At 44.5% G+C, this 17,924-nt stretch overlaps 1 protein-coding gene across 1 annotated transcript in view; it reads left to right on the forward strand.

The window, feature by feature from the left end:
• LOC125486524 (scaffold attachment factor B1-like) overlaps nt 1-17,924 on the forward strand; it is a 49,667-nt gene that overhangs the window by 21,056 nt on the left and 10,687 nt on the right. The window lies entirely within an intron of this gene.

Consider the following 17,924-nt stretch of genomic DNA (forward strand, 5'->3'; position numbering starts at 1 on the left):
GTGTTCATCCAGCTCCACACCTTGTTATCTCTAATGCTGATATCAGCTTTTTTATATAGAAGTGGAGGTGTCTGTTAAAATAAACATACTACACAGAATGACATTTCATCAAGTGACAATTACTGTTTGTCACTTCTGTTTCCTTTGTCCCAATTTGGTGACATTTTGGACATTGCTAATGCCTAAAGTTACATGGCAACACCCACAGCTGACCTTGGTGCAGGTAGCAGTGTAGAGTCCACTAGTAGATCTCCCAAATAGATGGCACAATAGTCAGTTATCTGAGTGCACCTACTATTGTGTATGCTTTGAAGCGTAGCTAAAAGACAGACAATTCCTCCAAAAAATCCCTTTAACTCAGTGTGAGCTTTGCTATCAGTTATTTATTGATGTACCCTCTTCATAATTGCAAATCTGTTTGGCTGGTTCGACAGCCACCTCTTCCCAACAGTCTGAGAAATTACATTCTGGCATTTTTTGCTGGATTATTGTCTCAGTCTAATATCCCATGAAGATCTCACGATGCAGAGAGTATTTTTTTTAAATTAAGGTTTAGTCTAAGGCAAGATACCAAAGAATTTAACAAAGAGGCTGATTGACAGAGCGTGACAAAGAGACTTGATGAAAGCCCTTCTCCATCAAATCCTTAACCACTGCACTTCGATGAAGGGATTTGGTGGGGTTTTATATTTCCGCAAAGGTTGTGCTTTCTGTCTTTATCTCAGTCCATTCATGGGTGATCTCCATGAACATTCCAACCTTCTCAATCAGTGAACCTCAACATTAAATGCTCATTCCAGAAGAATTTGAACTATGAACTCAATGAAACAGAATGCATTTTAATGTGGACTTGAGAATCTGTTGCCAAGGTCCCACAAAATGTAAAATGTGATTTTCTTCTCATCAAACAGTGTTGACTCTGTCTAATCATACCGTGATTTTTCCAGATTCACTGTTACCATATCCTTGGACATACTGCACATAGACACTTCACACAGAATTCAGTAGTAGCAGTGTGTACTATCTACAACATGCACCAAAGAAGTTCACCAAGGCTCCTTAGCCAGCACTTTCCAAACCCACTTCCACTTCCATCTGGAAGGACGAGGGCAGCAGATACATGGGAACACCACCCCCCTGCAAGTTCCCTTCTAAGCCACTCACCATCTCGACATGAAAAGGAATTGCCGTTCCTACAGTATCACTGGGTCAAAATCCTGGAATTCCCTCCTCAAAAGGCAATGTGGGTCAGTGTGAATGTTTGGATGAGTGAGTGATTGAATAACTGAGTGATTGAGTGCAGGTGAGTGAGAGTGGGGGCTGTAGGTGAGTGGGGGGCTGTAGGTGAGTTCGGGGCTGTAGGTGAGTGGGTGAGCGGTTGGGTGAGAATGATTGGGTGTGAGGATAAATGTGAGAATGAGTCAGTTGCAAGGGAATGAAGAGCATAGGCTGGTCCAATTTATAAATGTTGGGAAGGACTCCATCAGCATCCCCCTTTATTATTTACACAGCCAGAATGGCCAGGATACTAGAATACTGTAACAGGGTAAGTGGGAACTGAGGTAAAGTCTCTCACCTCCAAAGGTACTGTCTTTCCTGATATGAAAGGTGGAATTTGATGAAATTGAGAATTGAGGAGAGAATCAGTGCCAAAGTAGTCGGTGTTGTATAATGATTGTGAAGGTGTTAATGTTCATGTTACGGTACCTCCACCCATTCTGCTGATGTCCACACAGTCAGCAGGTGAAGATAAGGAGAAGGAACTGTTGCCTCCATGAACTCCAATCTCATGTCCTTATCTGAATCTGCAAGGAAATATTACATCGTTTGCCATTTGTTAGCTAATCTTATAACTGAAAAGCTGTATTAAATTTCTACCATTCCCTTATTTTCTGTAATCTGGTGCCTTTTAAACTTTATTCACATATTACTAATGCTGTTTTAAGCTGAATGATTAGAGAGTTTGCTAACTCTGTACCATAGCATTGTTGATATATTCTCTTTGTTTGTCAGCATTTACAAGTGTGTACTCCTGAAGTACTGTATTGAATTCTTCAAGAAGGCTTTAAATTGAATTACTGGCTGTTCTGTAATAATTTACTGTTTTGAACTTTTTAAAATCTGTGTTTTCGTACTACTATATCTCTGTCCCACATTTTAAAACAATGCAAATGATAACTATTCATATCTTCTAGGGTTTTCTCAATTTTTTAAGCCAAGATGGGGTTTTCCAACATCTTCCCAGTTAAAATGGACATTTTTACACCTTTAGATAACAAGGTGTAGAGCTGGATGAACACAGCAGGCCAAGCAGCATCATAGGAGCAGGAAGGCTGACATTTTGGGCCTAGACCCTTCATCAGAAAGGTGTCTAGGTGAAGGGTCTAGGCCCGAAACGTCAGCCTTCCTGCTCCTATGATGCTGCTTGGCCTGCAATGTTCATCCACCTCTACACCTTGTTGTCTCAGATTTTCCAGCATCTGCAGTTCCTACTATCTCTGATACAATTTTTACACCTTTCATGTTTTAAAACACTAGATGCTTTCTTCTGTTTCTCAGGTAACTGAACAGCATGGAGCTGGGAGCAAAGTTACAGAGATTGAGAAAAATGTTTGGTTCCTCTCCAGCTTTAGAGCAGTCTGTCTGCTCTCTGCAGTCAAAGCTTACTGTAAACCTGAAGAAAACCAGTTTATCTCTCCTGCAACAGTTACTGTAAGCTGTGACTTCTAACTGATAAATCAGAGACTTTTTAAAAGTGCAGCAGCCAACTAGTGACCCTTACCTGTCAGCAGAAACAATTGGAGAAAGGCGATTGAAGCATCACAGTTGTCATGAGAAGAGCCATAAAGATCATCTGAACAACAGAGCCTGAGAACAGAGACCACTGAACTATCATTCCTGTTTTTCAACTCTGTCCACAACCCGTTTAACTGTTTCTGTGTGTGTGTGTGTAAGGGGATTAGAATTTTAATTAATTTAATTTGAGTTCAAGATGATCAGACAGTGTTAACATTTGTGAAAAGAGAATAATGTTTGACCAGTAATTTATATAAAATGCCAACAGTTTCTAACAGTTTACCTGTAGCTAGAGCCTGATGACCTGTAATAAATAGTGAACCTTCTGCAGAAATCTGCTTTCTGTCAGCCTGGTTTTATCTCTGGGAAATTGGAGAATTCTGTGTACTTTATAAAATCTTTAACCTTAGTGGCAACTCCAGGAAAGTGGGGCTTGGTCTCCAGTGAGTCATAACAACTTCATCAAATATCATTGGTGATTTATTGATCACTAGACTTTTGAAAATGGTTGTGGTTGAATTGAGACTGACTGCCTATCCTTCCCAATACCAGTTCACTGATTGAAACATCAAGTCAACCTGAGACCAATGGGAATGAAAAAGGGAAATATTATACAGGCTGAATGACTGAACTCCCTGGGTTAGTTTACTTAAAACAATAAAACACATTACAAGTGTATAGTATCTGCTGAAGTTCCATGGGCGTTAAATGCCAAGAAGCTTTATTGCATTTTAGCAACATTCAATTCCATTGGGTCAAACACAGTGACTGGGACCTTAAGAAGCTGGTCGAGATATATCAGCTCCCACTGAAAGCTGGCGTGGATCTCCTTATGTCCACTCTCAGGCTGTGTGTGAAACCAGGAGAAAGGGAGGAGCCAATGTAACATGAACATTAACCCTTTCAGAACCATGTCTAAACATCAGCTACACGTGAATGTCGGAGGTGGTGAATTCTATGGGGTGTGACCCATTTCCTGATAGAGCAAACCTCACCACCAGCTACAAGCTACATGAAGGGAGATGATGGAACGCTCTCTGTTCTCTGGGTATGACAGCACAGGCACTCAGGGGCCTATCCACTATTCTAATCATGTGCCTGTTCCCTCTGCCTGACGTCACCCTGACTTCACTCTGCATTGCTGAACTTAACCAGCATCAGTCTCGGAATTCTTTCACATACCGTGCCCACAACATTATTTTGTGAAATGTTGTTAAATATTGTCAATTGCCTGGTTCGCTCCTGAATGAATCAATACAAAACTTCCCTCCATCTTCATAGGGAACCATTTCCACAGGTTGTACACTTCTTCATCCATTCAGATCACAAACTAACTGAGGTCTCAGTGCAGTCTCAAGGGACAGCTGCACTGGCTCAACATTTGGAAAAGAGACCCTGTCTGTACTCTTAGGTGGACAAATGAGATTTTAGGAAGAAGAATGGAGGGGAGAACGTTGGGTGAGACTAGGGGTACACTCCTCATCAATATTCATCCCTCCACTGATATCCTCAAATAAATCGATTGGGTGATTGTCACATTGCTTTGGTGGGATCTTACTGTGCAGATGTTGGCTGCTGCATTTCCCACATTACATCAGTGGCTGCACTTTATAAGTACATTATTGGTATAGACACTTTGGAACGTACTGAGGTTTAGAAAGACACGTGAAGACACACACACACAAGCGCACATATACATCCATATACACACCCAACTGTCTGTGCACGCACGCACACATCTGCATGCATGCAAACACACACACTCATGCCCACACACACATACACACCCACACCCAAACACACACAAAACTACACACACTTACACAGCCATACACCCAGTCATGCACGCACACACACACGTATATACATCCACACTAATGCATACATACACACTCACACCTACACACGCACACACAGTCATACACACACACATCTGCGCACACACATATACATACACATTTGCACTCGCATACACACAGCACATACACATCCACGCGCACACAAGAAAGCTGTGCCAGTGATGAGTGCTGTGTTATCTGCACATTGAAGATGTTAGGAAGTCTGTGCTTTTGTTTGCAATGACGTGCGGTCTGGTTAAAGCAAATTGTTCTCCCTGTTCCATCAGAGGTTCTCCAGTCTTTGCAGTGATCTTCCTGCCCAAGAGTGTGAACCACCTTGAGCCTGTGGCAGGTGACAGCAGACATTTCAATTCATTATCACTGTCTTTATCAGATTCCATCTGAGTCACTCACCAGTCACGAGTCTGACAGACCAGCTCAAAGAGTGTTATCAGAGTGTGGTGACAGGATATTCAGTGAAAGACATGTGGATATTCATATCTCTCATCCGCATGCTGGTCTACACCATTGATTCTTCAATTCTGCAGCTTCCAGGTAAGGGAAGTTTCACAGTGATTTGTTTCTGTACAAAGAATTGCAGCAAAGCAGCTTGAAAATGCTCAGAACTCAGAACAGCTTCAAGCTCCCCAAGAGAGAGAGGGACCTGCCTAGACATGCACCTCATCTCTGGGAATGACATGAATTTGAAGAGGATTAAAACAGAATTGCCTGAATCTACTTTGCAAGGATTTAATAAATTATTTTCTATTTTTTCATCGTAATTCTGTTTCAGGATTTTTTTGTGGGTGTGGGCTATTTGTTCTAAGTAGATCCCTTGTGTCAATATTGTTATATGTTCAATCCAATGTTTTGTTGCCCATACTGAATATTAAGTGAAACTGTCTATAAGATGATGCCCACGGTTGGTATCTCTTGGTAGACATCACATAACTGTGACAAGCCAGGAGGCACATTGGTACAGCATTGCATTTCTATCTCAAATATCTCCTTTCGCATAAAGTGATGTGTGCATTATCATTTACATTTTGAGTTACTCAGTTTAGCCACTATGTATACAACTCTGTTCATGCATTGGCAGTAAACTATTCTCACCACCATCATTAAATCATGCTGGTGTCTTAATAGTACCTGTGTACATTGTCGTTGGCTATTCATCTGGGTGATGTTTCTATCCTGAAGACTGTTATTCCTGTGTCAATCATTATTGCTGCATGCTTTGTTGTTTGATTTCTGTTGGTGGGGAGCTGGACATGACATCACAGCAAGGAAAGCAGAGGTTTATCACGGAGATGCTGTCAGGAGCAGCACTCTTCATCAAGAAAGTAGAGGATATTAAAACAGTGTGTGACATGTGACTCTGTGTGTGTGTGTGTGGGCGCGCATGCATGTGTGTTAATGTGTACACTTCAGTGTGTGTATGGATGTACACACTGTATGTGTGTGTGGTTTTGTGTGTATTTGTGTGGTGGATATATATGTGTGTATGTGATGGTGCATGTGTGGGGACATTTGTGTGTATGCATGCATCTGTGCAGATGTGTGTGTAGATGTGTGTGTGTATATGCGTGTGTGCATGCGTGCTGATGTTTGTCCTTGTGTGTATGTGTCTGTGTATGTGTAGGTGTGTGAATGTGTGTGTGTGGGGGTGTATCTGGGTGTGTGGTTGTGTGTGTGTGCTTGCATGTGTGTATGTGTGCACTCTTGTGTGTGTATGAATACGCGCAATGTATATGTGTGTGGTTTTCTGCGTGTATGCGTGTGGATATATGTGTGTATAGGTTTTTGCGTGCTGACTGTATGTGTGTGTGATATTGTGTGTGTATGCATGCGGAGTGTATGTGATGGTGTGTGTGGGGATGTGTATCTGTATATGTGTGTGTGCATGCATGCTGATGCGTGCTCATGTGTGTGTATGTGTGTGTCTACATGTGCAGTTTGACCATAATAGATCAAGAATAAACACAATGTTTAAACTTCAATTCTCAACTTTAACTTACAATTCCAAACAAAAATGAAAAATAGTGATGAACAGTTGACAAATCCGACAGACCATTGCACTGGTTTTACATCTGTTGGTTGCCACAATGCTGCCATAATTTCCACCTCTTCAGTATCTAGGCAAAAACCTCTACCTGGCAGCCTGAATTGGATTTTTTTCTTGTTTAGATTCAGGTTCGTATGGTGAATCCTGTCAAACAGTAGTGCGAGATTGTCCAAGTGAAGCAAGACCTGGACAATATCCATGTTTGGACTAATAAGTACAAGTAACATTTATGCCACATAAATACCAGTCAATATCAATCTCCAGCAAGACAGAATCTATTCATCATCTCTTGACATTAAATGACATAACCATTGCAAATTCCCTCCCTCTTCCACTTCCCCACTATCAACATCCTGAGCATCATCACTGATCACACATGAACTGAACTAGCTGCATAAATATGGCCAGAGGAGCAGGTCAGAAGCTGGGAATACTGCAGCAGGTAATTCATCTCCTGACTCCCCATATCCACAAACATCCACTCCCTACACCGTTGACGCTATCTACAAAATGTACCGCAAAAAATTCACCAAAGATCCTTAAACAACACTCTCCGATCACTTCCATCCAGAAGGACAAGGGTAAGAGATACAGGGGAACATCACCACCTGCAAGTTCCCCTCCAAACCACTCACCATCCTGACTAGGAGATATTTCGTCGTTCCTTTACTATCACTGGGTCAAAATCCTGGAATTCTCTCCATCACAGAACCCCAGGAAATCTGGAATTTAAGAAGGAAGCAAAACAGAAACAATTAAGGCAACAACATGTCCTTCCTAAGGACGTTCACATCTGTAGTGATTTGAAGGAGGTCCCAGGTGGTCCTCATTGAATATGAGTTTCCTGATTGGGGCTGTTCATCTGGTCCAATCAGGGAGTCCTGGCTGACAGGTATAAATAGGAGCGTCAAGGGTTCTGTTCACTCTGAGAGCTGTCTTTGAGCTAACAAGGTCAGTGTCATGTACAATGCATGTGTAAATAAAGGGAGACTTGGTATGGGATGCCCGCCTCTGTGGAGTTATTTCACTTTCTATCCATGAACAAATAATCATTCAGATATGGAGAGATTTCTAATAGATATGGATACTCTGGGTATACAGATGTATTTGTTAATTCTCTCATTCAAATTACATGGGAAATTGAGACTGAAAGTGAGAAAAGCCTAAAATTGGAGCGTAGAACTAAAAATGAAGCATGAACTAAAATGTACTGGTCGAAATAATGAAAAAGCAGTGGGACTGAAAGCATCAGCTGGTGGTTGGTTGTAATCTATGGGTATGACTGGGTCCTGGAAGTGCTCTCTGGACAATATGGAATCCTGTGGAGATTCCCTCAAGATTCCTGTCTGAAACAGTGACTCTGAAGAGCGTCCATCCAGATGTCATGACTGTGGATCGCCTAAGTCAGATTTTGCCAATTACAAGTTCCTGAAATCTCTTGCTGATCTCTGGCTGAAAGGATGATGTGAATGTTGGTGTCTCTCTTCTCCAGGGCGTTCAGGAGTGAGGCTCAATCCACTCATCAAACGATATGAGGGTTTATCATACAACAGGGACACTGTGCGCTATCAGCTTCATCGTGTGAAATGCTCTGACCATGAGGAAGAGCCATTCACTCACCTACAGTTCTCTGCTCACCAAAGATATTTCCCAGGGTCCTTGGTGGGGGAAGGGATTTTCCTTCGAGACCTTTCTAAAGGTTTGTCCCACTGAATGGAATAAGGGCCATGAAATCTTGGTTTTATTTCAAGATTCCTCCCTCTTAGATCATAAGATCATAAAATGTAGGAGCAGAATTAGGCCATCGAATCTGCTCCACCACTTGATCATGGCTGATATGTTTCTCAACTTCAGTCTCCTGCCTTCTCCCTATAACCCTTAATCCTCTTACTACTCAAGAATTTATCTATCTCTATCTTAAAGACACTCAATGACTTGGTCTCCACAGCCTTCTGTGGCAATAAGTTTCACAGACTCACCACCTTCTGGCTGAAGAAATTCCTCCACATCTCAGTCCTAAACTGTTGTCCACTCTCTCCAGGCCTCTCAGTGTATCCCTCTCAACCCTTCCTATCCATAAACATTGTAATTGTACCACTTCCTCGTTCCATAAAAGCACCACTCTCTGTGTGAAAAAGTTACCCCTCAGGTGCTTTTTAAATCTTTCCCCACTCACCTTAAACCTATGCCCACTAGTTTTGGATTCCCTTACCCTGGGGAAAAGACCTTTGCTACTCACCCTGTCATGTTTTTATAAACCTTTATAAGGTCACCTGTCAATCTCCGATGCTCCAGGGAAAATAGGCCCAGCCTATTCAGCCTCTCCCTAAAGCTCAAACCCTCCAATCTCCATAACATCCTTGTTTTTTTTACACATTTTCTGCACCTTTCTGCAAAGTTTAATAACATCTTTCCTATAGCAGGGCAATCAGAATTGTATGCAGTGCTCCAAATGTGGCCTTACCAAAGTCCTGTACAGCCGTAACACTTTGACCCTCCCTGTTGTTTCTTTTTACTTGTTCACAGGATGAGCGCATCACTGGCCAGGCAGCATTTATTGCCCATCCCTAATTGCCCAGAGGGCAGTTAAGAGTCAACCACATTGCTGTGGGTCTGGAGTCACATGTAGGCCAGACCAGGTAAGGATGGCAGTTTCCTTCCCTAAAGGACATGAGTGAATCAGTTGGGGTTTTTTTTTCCCCCCCGACAATCGATTCACGGTCGTCATTAGATTCTTAATTCCAGATATTTATTGAATTCAAATTCCATCATCTGCTGTGGTGGGATTTGAACCTGGGTCCCAAGACCATTATCTGGGTCTCTGGATTAACAGTCCAGCGCTAATACCACTAGGCCATCGCCTCCCCAATTGCCTCTGTACGACAGAGTCCAGTCATGGTGCCACTGCTCCAGCTGCTGCTGCCGTTTTCCCCTGAGAGGCCATTTCCCCACAATGGTCTCCAGAACAATATACCTGTCTGAGAGGGGAATGGCCACAGGGGACTCCTGCACTACTTGCCGACACTTACTCATCTTCTTGGTGATCACCCAACTCTTCTCTGTCTGTGTAGCCCTTATTGCTGGTGTAACCAGTTCACTAAATGTGCTGTCCGCAACATTGTCAGCCTCCTGGATGCCCCATGGTGAGTCCATCCACAGCTCTGGGCACTCCATGCAACATATCAGGAGCTGCTGTTCCTGCAGACATGGTCATCGCAGACGTCGGAAGTGTCCATGATTACCCACAGATCTCATCTTCTCTAAATCTTTTCTCAGTCCAGGGGAGTCTGCACTTTGACTGTTCAAATTCATTGACTGTGAAAGGACTCGCATTGGAGCCTCTTTGCTACTTTAGAACTTCTCAGGGAGAATAGTGCGTGGATTGTGACCACCCCTCTCAGGGCTTGCTCTGCTTTCTTGTGTTGATAATGGTAAGAATTTGGAATCATGATATACCCTAATAGAGTGGCAACAGCACAGAAAGAGGCCATTCGGCCCATTATGTTAGTGGAGCTCTCTGCAGAGACAGTGTACCTGATGCCACACTCTTGTCTCAGACAGTACATTACTCCGCATGTTCTTCTTTTGCAGATTAATGATTCAATTCACTCTCAAATGGTTCTAGGCTGAACCTGCCTCACCCACACTCCCAAACAGCACATTCCAGACCCTAACCACTTGCTGTGTGAACAATGAAAAGGGTTTGAGAGTTCCTCTCAACTACCATGCCCCTTGTGGTTGTAATTTTACCAAATTTCACCTTAGCCCCCATCCAGCTCCTGGTATCTAGCTATTACTGAAATGTATTTTGTATCCTCTGTGGTGAATACAGACTTTGAGACAGGGTATCTGGGTATCTGGGTGTTTCGATACCTGAATATCTGGGTATGATGATGTCAGGGTATCAGGGTATCCATGTATGAGAGTATCTGGGTATGAAGGTATCAGGGTATGAGGGTGGCTCAGTGGTTAGTGCTGCTGCCTCATATTGCCAGGGACCCAGGTTCAATTCCACCCCCAGTGACTGTCTGTGTGGAGTTTGCATATTCTCCCCGTGTCTGCGTGGGTTTCTTCCGGGTACTCTGGTTTCCGCCCACAGTCCAGGTTAGGTGGATGGCCATGCTAAAATGCCCATAGTGTCCAGGGATGTACAGGCTAGGTGGGTTAGCCATGGGAAATGTGCAGTTATAGGGATGGGGGTAGGATTTTGTCCTGCGTGGGATGCTCTTTGGAGGGTTGGAGAAGACTCAATGCGTCAAATGGCCTCTACCTGCATGAAAATCAAAGAGGATATGGGGTATCTGAAATAATGGCACCGTGCTGTTAAGAGATTTGTTCTGTCTTGTTTTCCCTCCACAGAGCTGTTGTCACAGTGGTACCAGAATGTCTGTTTCAGAAGCAGCGGGGCAACAGCTTTGAACTTCCTGACTGTTTTTCTTAAACTGGGGAAAAGAAGCATGAGTGGGTGGAGTCAGTCTCACACAGACCCAGGGTTTCGTTTTGCTTTCGGTTGGGGTTTGGAGCTGGCTGTTGAAGCTGATAGATATAGCTCTCTCTCTGCTGCAGCAAAAAGCTTGAGTGCTCTCTCTGCTGGTAGATTGTTTCTGTCCGTGTTCCTTTCTCCTGGACTGGAAGGGAGATAGCACATGAGGAAAATCTGCTTTTGCTGAATTTGCCTTTGCCAAGGGTGTGTTTATGGGATGTTGCTATTTTGGAACAGTTGATGATTAGGAGTGAAATAATACATAATTTAATTAAGTATTTCAATAGAGTTAAAGTTATACTTTGTTTTTTGTTTGCATTTTAAATGTGATGTAAAAATAAAGTGTGAGACAACAAGGTGCAGGGCTGGATGAACACAGCAGGCCAAGCAGCATCATAGGAGCAGAGAGGCTGACGTTTCGGGCCTAGACCCTTCATCAGAAAAGGGGGAGGGGAAGGGGGTTCCGAAATAAATAGGGAGAGAGTGGGAGGCGGATAGAAGAGGGATAGAGGAGAGGATAGGTGGAGAGGAAACAAACAGGTCGAAGAGGCGGGGATGGGGCCAGGAAAGGTGAGTGTAGGTAGGGAGTTAGGAAGGGGATAGGTCAGTCCAGGGAGGACGGACAGGTCAAGGGGGCGGGATGAGGTTGGTCGGTAGGAGATGGAGGTGCGGCTTGAGGGGAGGAGGGGATACGTGGGAGGAAGAACAGGTTAGGGAGGCAGGGACGAGTTGGACTGGTTTTGGGATGCGGTGGGGGGAGGGGAGATTTTGAAACTTGTGAAATCCACATTGATACCATTGGGCTGCAGGGTTCCCAAGCGGAATATGAGTTGCTGTTCCTGCAACCTTCGGGTGGCATCGTTGTGGCACTGCAGGAGGCCCAGGATGGACATGTCGTCTGAGGAATGGGAGGGGGAGTTGAAATGGTTCGCGACTGGGAGGTGCAGTTGTTTATTGCGAACCGAGCGTAGGTGTTCTGCAAGGCGGTCCCCGAGCCTCCGCTTGGTTTCCCCGATGTAGAGGAAGCCACACCAGGTACAGCGGATGCAGTATACCACATTGGCAGATGTGCAGGTGAACATCTGCTTGATGTGGAAAGTCTTCTTGGGGCCTGGGATGGGGGTGAGGGAGGAGTTATGGGGGCAGGTGTAGCACTTCCTGCGGTTGCAGGGAAAAGTGCCGGGTGTGGTGGAGCTGGAGGGGAGTGTGGAGCGGACAAGGTTGTCACGGAGAGAGTTGTCCTCCCAAAACCAGTCCAGCTCATCCCTGCCTCCCTAACCTGTTCTTCCTCCCACCTATCCCCTCCTCCCACCTCAAGCCGCACCTCCATCTCCTACCGACCAACCTCATCCCGCCCCCTTGACCTGTCCGTCCTCCCTGGACTGACCTATCCCCTTCCTAACTCCCTACCTACACTCACCTTTACTGGCTCCATCCCCGCCTCTTCAACCTGTTTGTTTCCTCTCCACCTATCCTCTCCTCTATCCCTCTTCTATCCGCCTCCCACTCTCTCCCTATTTATTTCGGAACCCCCTTCCCCTCCCCCTTTTCTGATGAAGGGTCTAGGCCCGAAACGTCAGCCTCTCTGCTCCTATGATGTTGCTTGGCCTGCTGTGTTCATCCAGCCCTGCACCTTGTTGTCTCGGATTCTCCAGCATCTGCAGTTCCTACTATCCCTATCTAATCCTCTGATCATCTTGTATATCTCTAAAGGAATTCTCTGCAGGAGCATGGCAATGTAGATGTAGGAATTGTGAAAGGGAATATCTAAAATAAGGAGGAGTTGTGTGGGGGTAAATGTACGATCCTGATGTTTGGAGCAGATTGTCCTTCCCATTATAAAACCCATCAAGATTTATTCTTTCAGTTTCTTCAACTAGGATACACAAGGTGTCAGAACTCCACTCCAGGATGTTCATACCAAGTGGCAAAAACAGAAATTTACCCCCATGGCCACCTCAACCCACTTTCTATCAGGCCTTTCATTGGGTGACCAGTAGTAGCTGTTTCAATCTGTAAACGTTTTTTTATTAACTCATGGGATGTGGGTGTCACTGAGCCAAATTTATTGCCTATTCTTAGCTGCCCTTGAGAAAGTGGTGTTGAGCTGTGTTCTAGAATTGTTGCAGTCCACATGCTATAGGTTGACCCACAATGGCCTTAGGGAGAGAATTCCAAGATTTTGACCCAGCGACAGTGAAGGAACAGGCAATATGTTTCCAGGTCAGGATGGTGAGTGGCTCGGAGGGGAACCTACAGGTGGTGGTGTTTCCATGTATCTGCTGCCCTTGTCCTTCTGGATAGAAGTGGTCGTAGGTTTGGAAGGTGCTGTCTGAGGATCTTTGGTGAATTTCTGCAGTGCATCTTGTACGTAGTGCATATTGCCTCTATGTAACCCTAACTGATTGTCAATAAAACCCATCTGGTTCACTAATGTCCTTTAGGGAAGAAAACTGCAGTACTTACCCTGTCTGGCCTACATGTGACTCTAGACCCACAGCAACATGGTTAATTCTTAACTACCTTCTGGGCAATAAATGCTGTCCTGGCCACTGACACAGTCCATGAACAAATTAAAAAGAAACAGTGGTGGCTGATGGTATGAGATTAGTTGTTGGAAGCTTCAAAGAGGTGAAGGTAAGATTGGGAACAGTGACATGATTGGGAAGCTGTCTATCGCTGGTCAGAACTGTCCACTTTGTCATGACTCTGGCTTCTAGTTTATTTTAATTCACTCCATCCATTTTGTGATGGTTCACCCTGAGCTCGCAGCATCCATTAACTGAGCTTTAGTTCGAAAGTTGTTTAACCAGGGCTCAGGTGTTGTTGGTTGATGTGCCTGGAGTGTTAACCCACTGTGGCTTCCTTCCTCTGTTACAGGCTTACTGGTGGGTCATTCTTTTAGCAATTCTGACCCTCGTAGCATCGATGTCAAGCAGAGTGTTTGTATTCGGCAAGACACTGGACAACAATCCAGGTAATATTAATCCCATTTGTGCACGGATAAATCCTACAATGTGACTACTACGTGTGGCCCAGGGCCCAAAGGTGGGAACACAGGGTTAATCACTGGAGTCTGAGCTGTGGCTAGGGGCCTGAGTTTATTGGCCAGGTAAAAGTACACAAAATACATCAAAACAGACAGCACTTTCACACCCCCAAACCCTGGGAGGGGGTGCAGAGGGTTGCAGGTCAGAGTTCACCGTAGGCCTGGGGGCAGAAGAGGAGTGAGAGTGAGAGAGAGAGAGAGACAGGTTGGAGGTGAGGGAGAAAGGAAAGCTATGAATACAGGCAGGCTATAGGGAAAGAGAAGGAGACTGCTGGGAGACAAACAGATAACGGAGGCTGTGGATGATGGTGGAGGCTACAATTGGAGGGGACCAGCAGCAGGAAAGCTGCAAAGGAGACAGATCGGTTTTAAACCTGCTGATGGAGAAATCTCCAGGCAACTAAGATGCAGGAAAACTTGAAATCCTTGAGCTGACGAGTTCCTTACAAATGAATGTGGAATCTTTAGCTTAAGGCTGCAAAGTTCAGGAACTAATATCGAGGGAGAAAATGTAAACGGATGTTTTCGTAATAAACAGTATGTCAGTTGTTAAATTTGAATCAGAGATCTGAAAAGTGTGTAAGGAGTAGTAATTGCCTGGTCAACATCTTCCAGCTTTGTGTATATGTAATGGAAATGCATTAACACTACCTCATCAACCTGTGAAAGGCATGTTGTGTGTAGAAGGGTATATCAATTATTCTGAAAGCAACTTTTGTTGCTAACTCATATTTGTTGCCTTAAAGCAATTTAAATACTGTGGTGCCTAAGACATTAATGCTTTCCTTGTGTGCTTTAATAGAGGGTTGGTAATTTTTTTTAATGGAATTGATGATATTTTCTAACTCTGATTCTGTGAGTCTCAATATTCCATCTGTCAACTCAAATACAAAAGTTAAAGTCACTCTTGTTACTGCATCACTTCATATGAGTTTGTGTGAGCCCCTGAAAATCAACTCTAGAAAATCTCAAGAAGAGCCCTGTTTCTCAGGATAGGAGGAGGAGGGGTTTGGGGGAGTGGTGGGGAGATGAGGGGGAGGGAATAAGTGGAGATTATTACTGGAATGCAAAGTTCAATTGAAGTCAAACCAATCACATACAACATAAATAAGAACCAAGACCAGGGCCAGGCCCAGGCCCAAATGAAGGCCCAAGCACCAACACTGGACAAGACCAAGACTCAGACCCTACCCTGCTCCCCAAGCCCAGAACTGAAGCAGCTGAAGCTCAGACAGGGCTTCATTACCACCTGTATCTGGGCTATACTTCAGACTGACATTTCAGCTGGAGTGGCCATTTCTTTCTTCTTGCTGCATTACCTAATCTTGGGCAGGAGATAGCTTCTCCTTGGAGACAAACAATGGATTATGAGGGGATCTGCTCTGTACAGGGATGAGATAATGTGAGGCAGCGCAGTAAGCCAGTGGGGAGAAGGGTGGTCTGAGAATTAGAAATACTGTATCGGCCGGAAAGGGAATTGCAATGGACATGTAGGACATGGCTGTGCTGGAATTATTAAGCAGGTGAGAGGCTCAGTCACTGGCCCAGACAGCCTGTTGTATTTGTGGCGTAGATTCCAGACCAGATAATTGTACCTTTAATACAGTTATGTGGCATCACCACGTGTGATGATCCAGTCCAAAGGAACTTGCTTCACTTTCAGTCTTTCTCTTTCTCCCATTCTCTCTAGGTGATGGAGTCAGAGCAGTCCCTGCCCAACGCCCTGTCACTGGGAAATTATTTCAAGGTTTGGAACTTGTTGAAACACCTTGGTAAGAGCTGGCAGAGCAGTGGGTGGGTGTTGGGGAGAGTGAAGACACATGAACAAGGGACTTTGAGACTGGAGCATGTAGCAACTTGTGACCCCAACATCTTAACACAGGGTCCTAACTGCCTACTTTGGAAATGTCTGCAGTATATTGTCTTCAGTCTGTCAGTTCCATGTGTGTAATGTACAGTGCACACAGCCTATACATGCAAGTTATGGCAGCATGGTGGCTCAGTGGTTAGCACTGCTGCTTCACAGTGCCAGGGTCCTGGGTTTGATTCCACCCTCGGGTGACTGTCTGTGTGGAGTTTGCACATTCTCCCTGTGTCTGCATGGGTTTCTTCCGGGTGCTCTGGTTTCCTCCCACAGTCCAAAGATGATATGGAGATGTTGGTCTAGGGTGGTCAAAGTCAGAAGTCACACAACACCAGGTAATAGTCCAACAGGTTTTATTTGAAATCACAAGCTTTCGTAAGTGCTGCTCCTTCATGATGTGAGGTTTGGTTCTGTGTGACTTCTGACTTAGTCTAAAGATGTGCAGGTTCGGTGGACTGGCCATGCTAAATTGCCATAGTGTCCAGGGATGTGCAGGCTAGGTGGGTTAGCCATGGGAAATGCAGAGTTATGGGGAGTGGGTCTGGGTGGGATGCACTGTGGAGGGTTGGAGCGGACCCAATGGGCCAAATGGCCTGCTTCTACACTGTAGGGATTCTAAGTCTATGGTGTTCTAGCCTTGTTAACAGTTAGTGTTGTAAATTAAGTCCAAGATATTTGACTCAACAAGAACCCTGATTTCAAGATATTTGGAACATGAGCTTACGTGTAGAAAACTACAAAGACCACATGCTGACAGGCCTGTTTCCTGATGAGGAAAAGGAGCAGGGAAAGGACATACATTTGTCATACGTGCCCCAGTCTCATAGTCCCTTGCTCATGTGTCTTCACTCTCCCCAACACCCACCCACTGCTCTGCCAGCCCTTACCAAGGTGTTCCAACAAGTTCCAAACCTTGAAATAATTTCCCAGTGACAGGGCGTTGGGCAGGGACTGCTCTGACTCCATCACCTAGAGAGAATGGGAGAAAGAGAAAGACTGAAAGTGAAGCAAGTTCCTTTGGACTGGATCATCACACGTGGTGATGCCACATAACTATATTAAAGGTACAGTTATCTACGCCACAAATACAACAGGCTGTCTGGGCCAGTGACTGAGCCTCTCACCTGCTTAATAATTCCAGCACAGCCATGTCCTACATGTCCATTGCAAAGTTTGGTCATACATTTAGCATCAACAGTTGCAGTTTACTATTGGATGTCCCATTTTTGTTTCTCTTTTGTAGCTTAGCCAGGGCAAGATGACAATTATTAAGGTAATGCGGGCAAAGTTCTGTGAAGCATCTTCCATAAAGAGTCACAGCCAGTGAGACGGGACTGTCAGTCTTCCTTCTCAACCACACTGTCCCCTTTGAGTGGGCATTAGTCTCACAATAAACCCTGTCAATAAGGAGTACCTGCTATTCCTGGCATCTGTTGGCTGTTACAAGGTTCTTCCTTTCCTACCTGTCACTGGTTTCATCCATAGAATTAAAAATCAGCTTCATTTTAAACATAATTGGCTATTATCTTGTGTTGTTTGTTCATTAAACAATATCTCAACAGTGGACATTGTTGAAGAGATAATGCTTTCCTGATTGATCTCTGACAGCAATTACTTCTGACTGTGAGAGGGTTTTTTTTTCCATGCCTGTGTTCGATATTGTCTCTGGTGTAGAATTAAGAATGAGGCATCACCAGCATAAACTCAAATCCAGGACAACATGACACTATTGTAATCTCAAACCCACAACACGGTAACTCCAATGTAATCTCAAACCCACAACATGGTAACTCCAACGTAATCTCAAACCCACAACACGGTAACTCCAA

This window comes from Rhincodon typus, chromosome 29, assembly GCF_021869965.1.
Source record: "Rhincodon typus isolate 14 chromosome 29, sRhiTyp1.1, whole genome shotgun sequence".
NCBI lineage: Eukaryota > Metazoa > Chordata > Chondrichthyes > Orectolobiformes > Rhincodontidae > Rhincodon > Rhincodon typus.